Source organism: Lycium ferocissimum, chromosome 2 (genome assembly GCF_029784015.1).
Source record: "Lycium ferocissimum isolate CSIRO_LF1 chromosome 2, AGI_CSIRO_Lferr_CH_V1, whole genome shotgun sequence".
NCBI classification, from domain to species: domain Eukaryota; kingdom Viridiplantae; phylum Streptophyta; class Magnoliopsida; order Solanales; family Solanaceae; genus Lycium; species Lycium ferocissimum.
This window is the reverse complement of record NC_081343.1, coordinates 41,128,274-41,143,920: the sequence shown is the minus strand read 5'-3', so window position 1 is coordinate 41,143,920 and position 15,647 is coordinate 41,128,274.

Below are 15,647 nucleotides of genomic sequence, written 5' to 3'. Positions count from 1 at the left end.
TCCTTTCACGGTTTAATACTATATACTTTCTCCGTTTCTAAATAAATAGTGTTTTAGCCTTTTCATTTTGTTTCAAAATAAGTGGTGTTCTAGGATTTAAGAAGAAATTGATCTTATTCTTTCAAAAGTTACATAATCGTAATCATTAAGTTGATTCTAGGAAAGAGGCAAATTTTGATTAGGGGTAAATTAGTAAAAACACTTCTAATTTTCTAGGAGTGAGCAATTTCTTAAGGGGTGTGCATAAGTTAAAACACCACTTATTATGAAACGGAGGGATTATTATATTTTCACACAAAAAGTAGTATCTAAGTGATATACATTTATATATGTCGGGCAAATTAAAAAAATAAAACAAAAAATCATGTTTTCCTGCGAAATTGAACTTTAATATTGCCTCAGCAACTTTTTTTTTGAATTACTTTGTGAAAATCATATTTGAATTTAATTTTTGAGTTTTAAATGCTTGTGAAGCAAACGAATTTTGATCATCCAATAAATGTTCTTTTAGTTTTCCTTTCAGCTTTTATGCCTTTTGCTTATTGCTTATAGTATGAACCATGACGAGAAGAAAGTATCTTGAAACTCTAAGTGGTCGCTAATTTGGTTCGAATTTTTTTAAACACCAAACCAAACTAATCGGTCGTTAAAATAGTCCCGGATTATAATCCCGGACTAATTTATCATATAACTTTACTTTAAATATTTCTTTAGTCCTAGTAAGATTATTTTATACCATCTGAAAAAGTGATGGTATAAAATAATCCATAAAAGAAAAGATAAGTGGGTTAAGAAGGTATAAGTGGCTATTCCAACATTAATTTTTTAAATTGAATTTCACGACTTATTTGAATTCTACTGGTGCAAGGTATAAATTTATTCGGATTATTTTATACCTTATACCAAATGTATAAATATAAAAATTGAATACGTAATGTCGGGTTACTTAGTTCGGATTTTGATAACTTCTCTTATACCATGAACCAAACGACCACTAAGAGTTTTGCTTCAATAATGAGTCAATAAGGGATTTTCTGGACAATTGGTTAGGAGTACTATTCAAATAAGGTGGGTGCCTTTCTAACACTAATTATTATTTTTAAACAAAAAGATAAAGCTACTTTTTATATTTGTGTGTAGTTGTTAAGTTTTGGGAGTTATCAAAGACTTCTCTGGTACATTTTTAATGTCTATCATTCATAACTGATTCATTAAAGGGAAAAAAATTCAATACCACGTCTGAATCATTTTTCTTACCTATCTTGATTACGCCTTTGAATTTCTTTAGTTACCTAATTAAATTATTTGGAAGTTAGAGAATAGTAAGAAACAAAAGGGAGATTTCACATTTTGGAAAATAAGGAATAGGTAGGCAAGTAGGAAAGGAAAAAAATTAAAATAGGAAGCACAACAGGAAAAGGTAAAAGAGAAAAGGTACGTAGTTTCACTACAAAATGGGTCAAGCATCACTAAAAAGCAAAAAAAAACATGAAATATGAAAAGCAGAGCGAAATATATAATGATAGGTTAATAATAAAATCGAATAGAACTTTAAAAATATTATTATATATTTGAATTTGAAGATTATTTCTTTTTAATATCTGAATATTAATACGCAATTATTTAGATTTTCTATTGCCGCGCGAAGCGCGATCAAATTAACTAGTTATTATGTATATACATACCTTTGCCATAAGCGATGTGTGTAATGTAGCATGAAGTCACTCATCTGTCACAGTTCTGAAATGCATATTTTTTTCCTCTTCTTTGATAATATTCACTCATTGTACCTTAAAAATAAGTCGTTAAAAATCTATTTCATTCATGAAACCTCAAAAATATTTATTTAGATAAATCTATTTCATTCATGATACTTGAAAAATAATCATTTAAATAAATCTATTTCATTCACGGTACTTGAGCAAATGATTTTTAAAATAATACATATTTTACTCGTTGTACTTGCAAATTGTTCGTTAGTGTTATTTCACTTCATTGTTACAAACAATTTAACATTAGTCCATGCTCTTATTCGTTTGTAACTTTGATACCATAAAGATCCGACATAATTTGTGTAATTCAGTCGGAACAATTAGGTTGCATATATTAAAATCAGTATTGTTGTTACGTGGGAGGGTAATTAAATTTTTATTAATGTGTAATTAATGTCTCAAAGAGAGGAGATAAAAGGTAAAAAAAACCTGAATCTCATGCATGTTGCCAGGGATCCATTTCTTAACGGGGCCAACAATTTTTTAATGAAAACATTACACTCTTGAGTCTTATGATTTGTGTGTTACCTAGTATTTGTTAAATTTTGGTAATTCATGCTATGCTATTTTAACTCCTATTTGTCCAGCTTAAGTTTACAAAGTTCATGAATATAAAATTAAAGATGTACAAGGTGCGCGACGCGACGCCTTCTTAATTCTACGGGACATTTATCTTTTTTCTCAAATTTTTAGCTTTTTTTTATATTTTCAAAATATTTGCTGAAAATTAATATCACTCTATCAATAAATCTATAATTTTTCACATTCATTACTCAATTGAAAGGCACAAGCATTTAAGACCAATAATCTTTTAGGATAATAAAAACGGTGGAATTTGAAGAGACTAAAAATTGTTTCTATTATCTAATTAAACATAATCATCACAGCATATAAATGCATATTTATATCACCATATATATGTTTGGCACATAGTCTTGCTCGCAACCTTTTGCCTCTTTTCGATCTCTTTATTTTTTTTTTCCCTTTTTTTTCTTTATATTTCAACCCCAATGCAGTTTTTTGGCTTGCAAATGCCTTTCATATCCCCATTTCTTCAGGGTTTTCAGTTGTGTAAGTATATGTTTCATTTGAATCTTTAACTTTTTAGCTATCATGTGGTTTAAATAATTGTTTATCTTCTTTAGATTTGTATTCTTTCACGGTTCAATATTATATACTTCCTCCGTTTCTAAATAAATGGTGGTTTAGGCTTTTCATTGTGATTCAAAATAAGTGGTGTTCTAGGATTTTAAGAAGAAATTAATTTTATTCTTTCAAAATTACCCTTATTTACATAATCAAGAATCATTAAGTAGTTTCTAGACAAGAGGTAAAATTTGATTAGGGGTAAGTTAGTAAAAACACTTCTAATTTTCTAAAAGTGAGCAATTTCTTAAGGGGTGTGCATAAGCTAAAAACAATACTCATAATGAAACGGAGGGAGTATTATATTTTCACACAAAAAGTAGTATCTAAGTGATATACATTTATATACGTCGGGCAAATTTTAAAAAATAAAAAAAAATCCATGTTTTCCTGCGAAATTGAACATTAATATTCAACAGCATCAGCAACTTTTTTTTGGGATACTTTGTGAAAATTATATTTGAATTTAATTTTTTAGTTTTAAATGCTTGTGAAGCACACGAATCTTGATCATCCAATAAATATTCTTTTAGTTTTCCTTTCAGCTTTTATGCCTTTTGCTTATTGTTTATAGTATGAACCACGACGAGAAGAAAATATCTTGCAACTCTAAGAGTTTTGCTTCAATAATGAGTCAATAAGGGATTTTTTGGACAATTGGTTAGGACTACTATTCAAATAAGGTGAATACCTTTCTAACACTCCAGAATTATTATTTTTAAACAAACAGATAAAGCTAATTCTTATATTTGTGTGTAGTTGTTGAGTTTTGGGAGTTATCAAAGACTTCTGTGGTACATTTTTAATGTCTATCATTCATAACTGATTCATTAAAGAAAAAAAAAATCATTACCACGCCTGAATCTTTTTTCTTACCTATCTTGATTATGCCTTTGAATTTCTTTAGTTACTTACTTAAATTATCTGGAAGTTAGAGAATAGTAAGAAACAAAAGGGAGATTTCACATTTGGAGAATAAAGAATAGGTAGGCAAGTAAGAAAGGAAAAAGTTCAAAATAGGAAGCACAAGAGGAAAAGGTAAAGAGAGAAAAGGTATGTAGTTTCACTAAAAAAAAACGGGTTGCATCACTAAAAAGCAAAAAAATCATGAAATATAAAAAGCAGAGCGAAATATATAATGATATGTTAATAATAAAATCGAATAGAACTTAAAAAATATTATTATATATTTGAATTTGAAGATTATTTCTTTTTAATATTTGAGTATTAAGACACAATTGTTTAGGTTTCCTATTGCCGCGCGAAGCGCGGTCAAATTCACTAGTTATTATGTATATGTATACCTTTGCCATAAGCGACGTGTGTAATATAGTTTGAAGTCATTCATCTGTCACAGTTCTGAAATGCATATTTTTTTTCCTCTTCTTTGATAGTATTCACTCATGGTACCTCAAAAATAAGTCTTTAAAAATCTATTTCATTCATGAAACCTCAAAAATATTTATTTAGATAAATCTATTTCATTCGTGATACTTGAAAAAATAATCATTTAAATAAATCTATTTCATTCATGGTACTTGAGAAAATGATTTTAAAATAATACATATTTTACTCGTTGTACTTGTGAATTGTTCGTTAGTGTTATTTCACTTCATTGTTACAAACAATTTAACATTAGTCCATTTCTTCCTCTTATTCGTTTGTAACTTTGGTACCATGAAGATTCGACATAAGTTGTGTAATTCAGTCGGAACAATTAGGTTGTATATATCACCAAATTATATCTGTTTGTCACGAATTGCATGTCACAATTCTAAAATGTATTCTTTTCATGTTCTTTGTTTGTAGCTATGAAATCATGATGATCCGTTATGATTTGTGAATAATTTAACATGATATCTATGTTGAATATAACATGAGGTGTATATCAGCCTGTCATGAGTTGCGTGCCACAACTCTGAAATGCATTATTCCCCCTTTTTTATTTGTAGTTTTGAAATCACAATGATTCGTCTTGATTTGTGAGTAGTCCAAGAAGACAAGTAGGTTAAATATGTTATGAAGTTATATTGATTTATCATGATTTGCATGCCACAATTTACCTAATTTGGTTCCGCTTACAAACATTTCTATGCGATCTTCGCCGTCCTAACTTAAGGGTATATATTTTAGAAGAAAAAAATGTATTCATTTAACTTAAAACAGGCGATTTTTCATAAATGTTAAAAGTGGAGATAAATTTAGTGATCGACCTCAAAATATCTTTTTGGGCAAATAAAATAAAACTCTAATGAAAGATTATTTAGCTTAGATATGTGAAGATGGGAAACCAAGGTCGAAACTGACGCGGTGAAATCTTCGTCCACGATTGTTGAGATGGCCCATATGACGTAAATTTTAGAATTGGCCCAGATTGTTCTTTTTTATTTTTATTTTTTTATATTGTGTTTATTCTTAATTTTCAATTATCAATGAGATCTCGTGTTTATTTTCCTGGTAAGATTCCACTTAAGTAAAATCAAAATGTAAATTAAAAATTTGTCTTGAAATTTTAAATTGCTTGTCAATTAGTGTTTAAAGAATTTATTTTGACGGATGTATTTAATGTCTATACGCTTCTTTAAGTTTTTTAGAGTTCTACAAAATTATCAACTTATCCCAAATTTCAACTTTGGTTTTTCAAAATTTCTAAAATATAGATGAGATTTTTGGTTTATAAATACATCATTTTGTTTGGGAGACAAGTATAAAAAAAATTAAAATATTTTTCAAGGATAAAATAAAATTTTATAGTGATTTAGCTAATAAAGACTTGTATAAAGAAATAAAGATAGTTAAGCTATCTATGAAATTTCTTTCTTACATGTGTGATCCAGGTGAGAGCGTCTTTCCCAGATCTCACCAAAAGTAACAATAATAAGGAGATTTATAACTTCGACAAAATTAGAGGTGGCAAATGGGAGGGTTAGGTCAAACAGTGTTGGGTCAAAACAGGTTAATTCAATGAATGGGTCAAAATCCAATCCAACTCAGATATACTTGGGTTAAAATGGGTTGGGTCAAGTTGGGTTAAAAAGTAGGTTATAACTTAACCTGCCCAACTTAACCAAACATTTCTTCACTTGTACTCGTGGACAAACACTAATTTAAGAGCTGAAACAAGCTAACAAAAGCAAACCAATGCCATCTAATACTACACCACCGAGAAAAAACCCCTTCATCTCCTCTTGGTTATTATTATTAATCCATAAAGCTATGGTTTCTCAAATTATTCACACATCCCTCTCTTTAGTCCATTGTCTGTGTCCAGATATATATCTTCACCAAAAGTACACTTTGGGATAAAATAACTACCTCATGTGTCGTTATATTTGGGATTCAACGACCAAATATGGTGTCTTAGTGCAAGGCATTAATAATGAATGAATAATAGTCCAAATCCATATAGATAAGGTGGACAAATATTTCAATGAACTTATCCCTATTCTAATGAAATACTACAGAAATTTTAATCCAAATCAAGATAATAATGAAAGCCTTTAATTAATCCAATTCCATCAGAAAAGAAAATAACATTAGTCCACAAGTAAAATAATAGTTCCACTCCAACTGCACCATGAAACTACATAATCTCCAAAACAAAGCCTAGCTAAGCCTGATAAGTATGTCACTGACGAAGCCGACATTTTCCAGTTCCAGCACAAACACACCTACCTTCTTTCTCGGTAATATGACTTAAGTAATGCTTGATCCTATCATTCACAACATTATCTTCTCCATATCAATTGCAATATCATCAACCGCTAAAATAAACAAAACTAAATGTTAAACTATAAGAAAAGAATAAGAAAAAAATATGAAGGTTCAGACTCAATCCAGTTCTAAGACTTCTCACTATCACTAATATTGACATTGGTCACACTTATCCAGTTCTTGAAATTCAAATGCTATTTGATGAAGTAGAAATGCAAGAATCAAGAGAAAGTGCACATGGGACACTAACGATAAACAATTTTAGAGGCCTATTTATCTAGCCTCGAAGTTTTACACTAACAGGCTTCTACGACTTGGTATAGATGATTAATTGGAAACTGAAGCAAGACGATACTATGTATATAAACTGAAAATCGTGCCTCCATGTCCATAGAGCCAATTTTTAGCACACAACTTACCTTCCGCATTTTCTGGTAAGATCGAATTTTGATATTTCCAATCCCTCGCCCTCCAATGCTAAACGTTGACTCAGACGCAACAGTACTAATAGGTATACTTAAAACATCCCATGCCATGAGTGAGAGTTCAGGATAATTAATCATGTTATCTTACCAAAACTTGAGTACATCCAGATTGTTATTTGCCTTACGATCAAGTACAGGTGCTTCTAAGTATTTCTCTAATTGCGTCTTTTCCGAACTAGATTCTGGTTGATTCTCAAACAAATCAAATTCATCCATTGCATCTCTCATTTCATTATCTCATTCATCAACTGTACTTCCCACCGATGTAGTATTAGAAGTTGAAGATTGCAAGTACTCCTTAAACAATATGTGCAAATTATCTTCAACAACCTTTAACTTTTTATCACAAGTGGACAAATCAGACTTTCGAAAGCAAAATTTTACAAACTTTAACTTGAATCGAGGGTCAAGAACAACAGCCAATGATAAAACTTGAGTAAACTCTTCCCAATATTTCCATTTCTCCTGCCATTGCCCTAATATCAGAATGATTTCTACTTTTCTCTTTCTTTATCAATTTTTGGATTTGCTACACTTTATAAAAGAACAAGTTGGCCGTTGGATATTGGCTTCCAAAAAATAAAGTAGTGATTTCATCAAATGACTTTAGAAATTTGGCAATAGTTTCAGCCTTATCCCAATCACTTTTTGATGGACAACATTTAAAATCTGCATCAAGTAATTTGAAGTTAAAAAAAGCCCGACAATAAGGAATAACACTCTCAAGCATTAGAAAAGTATAATTCCATCACATAGGCACGTCTTGACGCACTTTTCCAGTCAATTTCAACCCAAGATACTTGATATATTCTACAAATTATATGATCCTCGCCTCAGAACCTTTCACATATTTAATTGTAACACTCTGTAAATTCGGGTTAGGTGTGAATATGTAAAAATCTAGTGTTAAGGTGATATTGTATCTATATGAATCCATTCTTGATGAATTCGGGTGGAAGATGGTCGTTTTGAAGTCAAACCAACAATTGAAGTCTTAAGGGCTCTTAAATTAGCCTAAGTTTTGGTAGGTCTGTCTTCTGGGCGATTTTCATGAAAATTTGTTGCGAATTTGGAAAAACTTCCTTGATAAAAGTTGTAGATATTTGAAATATCTTTCCAATGGTAGGTCACCTAGCCTGAGAAAAGTTATGTACAAAAGGTTATGCTGTTTTCAAGCCTTTGTCTTCTTATTTGGAAATTTGGCACAGTGTTACGGTGAGACGTTACGGACCGTAACACGTGTTACGGACGTAACACGGAACCGTAACGCCCTCAAAATCACCAAAACTCTCTCTGGAAATTTCCATTAAATGATCGTCAAAGGACGGTCCGTAACACGAAGGGACGGAGTCCGTCGGGGCGTTCTTTGGCCCGTTTTCACCAGAAAAGTATAAATAAGACACTTGTTTTGTTTATTCCTCCACTTTCTGAACAACCCTAAGGATGAAAATCATTCCTCCAAGTCTTCAAATCAAAGATAAGGACATCCTTAACATTCCTAATCCATTCTAACATCAAACCCATGATTCTTAACATGATTCTTGTGACCAAAACCTAGGGTTTGCAATATAATTCTTCCCCGAAGTGATTCAAGCTAGGGTTTGGGTGTTCTTCGTTGGAAAAGTGAATTGTTAAACCTTGTTTAACAAATTAAGGTATGTCTCTCTTTTAAAAACTTATTTTGAATGAAAATCACTTTTTGAAACTATTCTTTGGAAGCATAAATTTTATTCAAGATTCTTTAATGAATGAAAGGAAAAGTAATCTTTTCATGTTTCTTGAACTCTAATTCATGTCTAAATGGTGGTTAATGTGTGTGAGGGGACAAACCCACATTAAACCTAGATTGTAACGACCCTATATATGTATATGATATTATGAATGTTTTCCTCTATAAGAGATGCTTAATAATGAAGGATAACGATTGGTAATAATATTGGAATTCTCTTGATGGATGATTTAACTAGTTACTTGAAAGGTTGTTGACTCGCATAAAAGTATGTTATCACGAATTGTGGAAATTGAAACTTGTTTAAAGAAGTGAAACGTTTTCAAGACATTCTTTGAAATGATTTATCTTTACGATATGGCATAATGAACCTTAATGATAAATGGTGATGTGACTACCTTAAGATGAATTGTAATTCGGCTTTTATGCTATGAACTCTGTTGATGTGATTTTGCCTAGCCATTCGGGAGGATGAGTGGTCACTGAGGATTTCATATTCCGGTGTATTTATGCCTAGCCATTCGGGAGGATGAGTGGTCACCGAGGATTTCATATTCCGGTGTATTTATGCCTAGCCATTCAGGAGGATGAGTGGTCACCGAGAATTTCATATTCCGGAGTATTTATGCCTAGCCATTCGGGAGGATGAATGGTCACCGAGGATTTCATATTCCGGTGCTTTTATGCCTAGCTACTCGGGAGGAAGGGTAGTCACTATGGATCCTAGTGTGGTAATTGCCTAGCCATTCAGGAGGAAGGGTAGCCATTCGCTACCCGGGGTGTATTAATGGCCTAGCTATTCGGGAGGAAGGATAGCCACCGAGAATTTCATATTCCGGTGTGGTGCGCTGTGACAAGGGAACCTCTACGGTCATCCCTTCGATGTGATTGATTCTTGGGCCTGTATTGGCATGTGTGATATTCTTATTCTCTCGTGGCCCGTTATTGACAATCATGATCAATTTGAAAGGCATAATTGAAAGTTGTAACTTGACAAAAGGCTTAATAATCGGTTTTGATAATTCTTATTGAGATACACATGCTGAATACTTGTTTTTATATTGATTAATGCCTTTGTAAACTGTTTAACAAATGATATTAAGAATCACAAAAGTGGAATATTTGTTTTTATACTATCTTTTGAACCGATTTCTTTATGTATTATTATATTTTATTTTTATAATACTTGTTGTCCCCAAGGCACTCACTGAGTACGAAAGTACTCAGGCATACCATTGTTTTTTATGGTATGTTAGGAAACGGAGAAGAGCAGGTTCGTGATACTCTCGACGCTTAGGAGAACTTGCTGCTGTTGTTGATTTGGTGAGCCCACATCCTTGTTCGTGGGACACTTCTTGTTTCATTTATTATTCTAGATTTTCGGGCTGCGTCCCGAAGTTAGACGATTGTTGTGTCTCTTAGAAGCTCCATAGATAGTTGTTAGAATTGTGGGTAGATTGTCAAAGTCTCGTACGACTTAATGGGTGTTTGCCACGTTTATGACTATTTACTTATATTAGACTTCGATCTAATTTCATAATTATGATCACGATATATCTTGATTACTTATAACTTTGTTTAATTTAATAAGGAAAGATTATTAAAAAGAAACTTGATGTTACATTTATTTTATAAACTGTTGGAGGCGAATATTGAACCTGGCGGGTTCAAGTGTTATTATTGCACTGTTTAGGTTCTTCCGATATTGTTCATGACGTCGGATGCCGGTCACGTCTAGGGTGGGTTTTGGGGCGTGACATTAATACCCCCCCTTTAAAAGATTGCAGGCTCTATTGACTTATTGTGAAATATGTTTTGATAAATTTTTATTGAACAGAAGCAAGCACGTCGAAACCAAGCTCTTTCTAATATACAGTAAAAGATGTTTTGATAAATTTTTCTTAGAATTTTTAGTTTGAATAACAGCTCAAAAGCAACATAAATTTAAAATAAACTTATTATTTTTTTATAACCACTTTTTAACATCAAGCTCAGCCCTGTTAATGTTTTTAGCCTGCCAAAGTAATTTACTACGCACATTTGTTTTGGGCAAATTATAGGAATTTGATTTGCAGTCACATAATTTTAGAAAATTATTGAAATAACTCTCCCTCAATTATTTCTCTTTCTATCCTTCAATTCTCTCTCTTTGTTCACAATTTCTCAGTATGATTAAATTAAAAGAATTTCATTAGAAACATTGGCAGTGCATGACTAAATACATCTATTAAATTGCAGTGAATAATTTAGTGGTAGATGAACCTCTACTTCATTTGTTATCCTAACATTTGAGGAGAAAGCAAATAAAATCAAACTTTTCATCTAACAAATGGATCCTACTAATAAACAAGTCTTCACATCTAATAATGTTTGCATTTCAGTAATAATTAAGAATGTCAATTGGGTCTGGAGGGCCATTTTAAACGTAGGTCACACCGGGACCAGTTTTGAACTGTAGTTAAGAGGCCGGGCTTGGGGAGGAAAAAGGGTGTCCGGCCCGGCCCCCTACCCGGATAGAGGTATATCGCGGGCTCAAAGGGCCAGACCAGATTTTAGTTCAGGGGAGGGGCTGGGTCTTTTTTTAAAAATAAAAATAAAAATAAATCTAATACTAAAATTTATTAAGTTTGAACTTTGAACTTTAAAATCTAATCGTTGCCAACTTTATTCTTTGTCATGTATGCTTATGTTAAGATTCTTTACTGCAAAGCTATTTACGGGCTTAAGGAAGATTTTAACATGAATACTTTTCTTTAATGACAAGCTTATATTTTGAAAAAAAAAAAAAAATCTAAACTTTTAAAGTGAAAAAAATATACAAAACCACAACCACTAATTAAGGAGTAGTATCTAAATTACTGCCACTAAAGAACAGTAATTGACATAGCTAAGGATGCTGAGCCAAAATATAGGGAGAAGTTGGGATTAGCCTATTTTTTAATCTTGTAATTATCTTTAAAACTTTTAAATTTGAGTTGAGATATATTACTTTGGTTATTATCTTTACTGTTTTATCACCAAGTGTTATATATATATATATTAGGCTTCAAAACATAACAAAGGAGCAATTTTTTTAACGCGGAAGTAATCTACACGTTTACAATATAACACCCACTACTTTAGTTTGAATCGGGCCGATGCCTCGGTGGCTCATCACCTGGGCTCACTGGTGGGCTGGTCTACACAAGCAATCAAGCCGGCTCAGTAGATCACAAAAAAAATATTATTGGATGTACTAAAGTAAAACAAAGCAACCCCAATAATGTAGTGAAAGATGACTCAGATCACAAAAGCAATATCCTTAACAACATCATGAAACATGAGATCTACAAACCAGGCACCTAAATTGTTAAAATCAGAAAAAAATCTTTATTCACCATTTGATATACAAAAACACAATCCCAACATCATACTCAAATCCAAAAAACTAAAACACAAGATTAAGAATTGTTAAAAATACCTTGATGGCCTGGGGGCGGTGAATTTATAAGGGTGGCATCAATAACCCTAATAAATTGAGCAACATTTCCAATTGAATTTACAATAGAAGATGATTGCACATGAAAGAGAAACTTGCATTCTATGTAGGCACGAGCGTCCAAACTTGGAAGACCTCTCCACAACAAGGAAAATAACTCTAGTCTGTCAAATGGACAATCTAAAAAGACAATCTAACTATTCCAATCTAATTGTTTCGTATGTCTATTAAAAGGCCAACGCTAAGTTCAAATATGAGGATTTTCTCAACTTGATAGTTGAATGCAGTGACAAGGTAGTTTTGTCACTCTTATCATCCGCCACTTCAAAGGTGAGAGAAAATCTATAAGCAAAAAGAGAGAATATAAAAAAGTAAACACTAGGTTAACTAAAACAAAAATGCACACAAATATTTTAGATACCTAGCATTAAAAGGATTGTACTCTTCATGGCGACAGTTCAGACATTTAAATTGATCGTCACCCCGCAGATGAACTTTTTTAGAACAAGCGTTGCAGGCAACGAACAAAGCAGAATCAGTGTACCTAATTATGTCTGCCTCTATGAAGTAGGTAAGAGGCTTAAACAGAGTTTTTCCATGTTATTCCGTTAATCTTGAAGCAATTAACAAGACCAAGATAGGTAAAGTCTAAAGTGAATTAATCATGCAATTTAAGTTATAAAGCTTGATATTTCTTTTTGTAAAATTAAGTATACTGCTTGCTGCTGTCACGACCCAAACCGATGAGTCGCGATGAGTGCCTGATCCTTTGTGACCAAACACCCCTACGCTCGTATTTGAACAACACTATCCAACAAGGACCCATAAATAATTCAATTTGGACTATACTGACTCAAGAAAGGAGGACATCACGATCTTTGTACAATCTGCATATATATACACATGAACTAGAGAGAACAATGCGAGGTGACTAGGCCGCTACATATACTGTACACAAAAGAATAGAAGCCGACAAGGCTCCATCATCTGACTAATACATACAAAGTTATGGACTCTCTACCGGACTTGAGAAAGGACGGGACGGCCTCGTCATACCCATATTATACATCTCTAAAGGGAGGCATACCAAAATCACCGCAGCCTTCCGGATCAAATGGAGCGTACTTGTCACGCCCCAATTCTCGATGGGACGTGATGGGCACCCGACTTTATTTAGGGCCGAGCGAACCCTCGGACTCTCACCACACACAAGATAACGTCAAACTTTTTAAATCAAATAAGACAAAATACATGGCAAAAATTTGTCGAAACTTTTTTTTTTTCTTTCTCGTAGCCTCCGCATCAAACAAATTTGCAATCATACAAAATTTCATCTCACAATACAGACTGACATATCGGCTGAACACCGCATACCGATCGAAATCACACCCACGATTTCGCAAAGTCTCTAACACTCGGTAAAATCATAACAAACAAAATCGACTTGGCATCCGCCGGGAGAATGGAGCTTGCCGTCTCTCGGGACATCTTCTATAATAACCTTTGGACCAAACACCCGAAGAATAGGGGTCTGCGGAATATGTACCGAGTATGTAAAGCGAAAGTACAGAAACGAAATCATAGTCGAAGTAAGGTATACGAACGAGCATAATAACGTATACTGCAATACCTAAATCCAAAATACAAATCATACATCCTACCCCATATCATGTTGTATCACACACACATACGCGGTGACAAGAATCCAGCGGCGATATCACGTAAACACATATACACATACCGCGGCCAAGTATCCAGCGGTCAATATCACACATACCGCGGTCAAGTATCCAGCGGTCAATATCACACATACCGCGGTCAAGTATCCAGCGGTAAATATCACGCATACCGCGGTCAAGTATCCAGCGGTAACATCACATACACACATATATACCGCGGCCAAGGATCCAGCGGTCAATAACACATGCAAACAGAAATATGTCAGACAGAACCATAACCAGACCCAGAAGTGCGGCAAGACTATAAAGTACGTAATCGTAACAGAATCGGAGATACGGAGAAGGCATACCGAAAGTAAATCGGAATCGAAGTATCGAGATATATCGACGGATCTCTAATCGGAGCCGGACGTGATGTTGCATGTAACCGAAGTCGGAGTCGGGGTGCAGAACGAACAGAATACTGACACAGATTATACCTATATGCAGAGAGCAGAACGTACAGGGTACTGATACAGATCATGTTTATATGCAGATGACATTTTATATTTCTTTCATGACAGCATATCAAAGAAACACCATAACACAGACCAAATTATACACACCAACATCATATATCACATCAAAGTACCGGGGGCGGACGGATACCACAGCACCCCGGATCACTTATCCACGATATTCGGAGGCGGACATATATATGCCACAAGACTCGATACCTCGGGGGCGGACATATACCACAGCTCCCCGGGTTGCATATCATGGCATAATCATAGTACCTCGGAGGCGGACGGATACCACAGCACTCCGGGTCACATGTCACAGCACGGGGGCGGACATATACCACAGCACCCCGGCCACATATCATCACATAACCACGGTACCCGGAGGCGGACAGATACCACGGCACTCCGAGCCCGGTCAGGCATACACACAAATCATCACATCACACATACACAAATCATTTATCTATTGAGGGAGTAGTTAAAAGCTTCCTTTCATTATTGCTCAAACAAATTAGTAACACAATAGGGGCAGATTCGGAAATAGCGGGCCCACCCCGGGTCAAGTCGAGGTGGCGTACGGAATTTTACGAATATTAGACCCTATGGGAGCATCCGTGAAAGTTTCAAAGCAATAAGGCTCGTTTGGGAAAGTTGTGGAAGCTTAAACACTTGTCCAACAAAATGTAAGGAAAGTAGTTCAATTATTCGAGTGAATAGTAGTCAAAATTAAACTCGAATTTCAATGCAGTAACTTTTCCCGAGGCTACTTCAACCTAATATAGCTAAGACATGCCATAAGAAGGAAAGGAAGGACTTTACATACCTTTTCCGCTTCCTACACGTCTCCAAAATCAAGTCTCAAATTCACCAAAATCTACAATTTGGTCACAATTACCAAATGTTAATTGTAAGGCTTTGAGATTTCAATTTCAACCAATACTTGTCCATAAAAATTTGGGCAGCACTTCCCCTATACAAACAACATCCCCGAAATTCAAACTTGGCCAAAACAACAACAACCAAACCAACAATAATATAATTAACATTAACCACCGACTAGAAACGCATTCTAGCGTAAATAGCCCTATTTTCCAAATAACACAACAACTCCCAATCTAACTTGCATTTTCAAATCAATGTC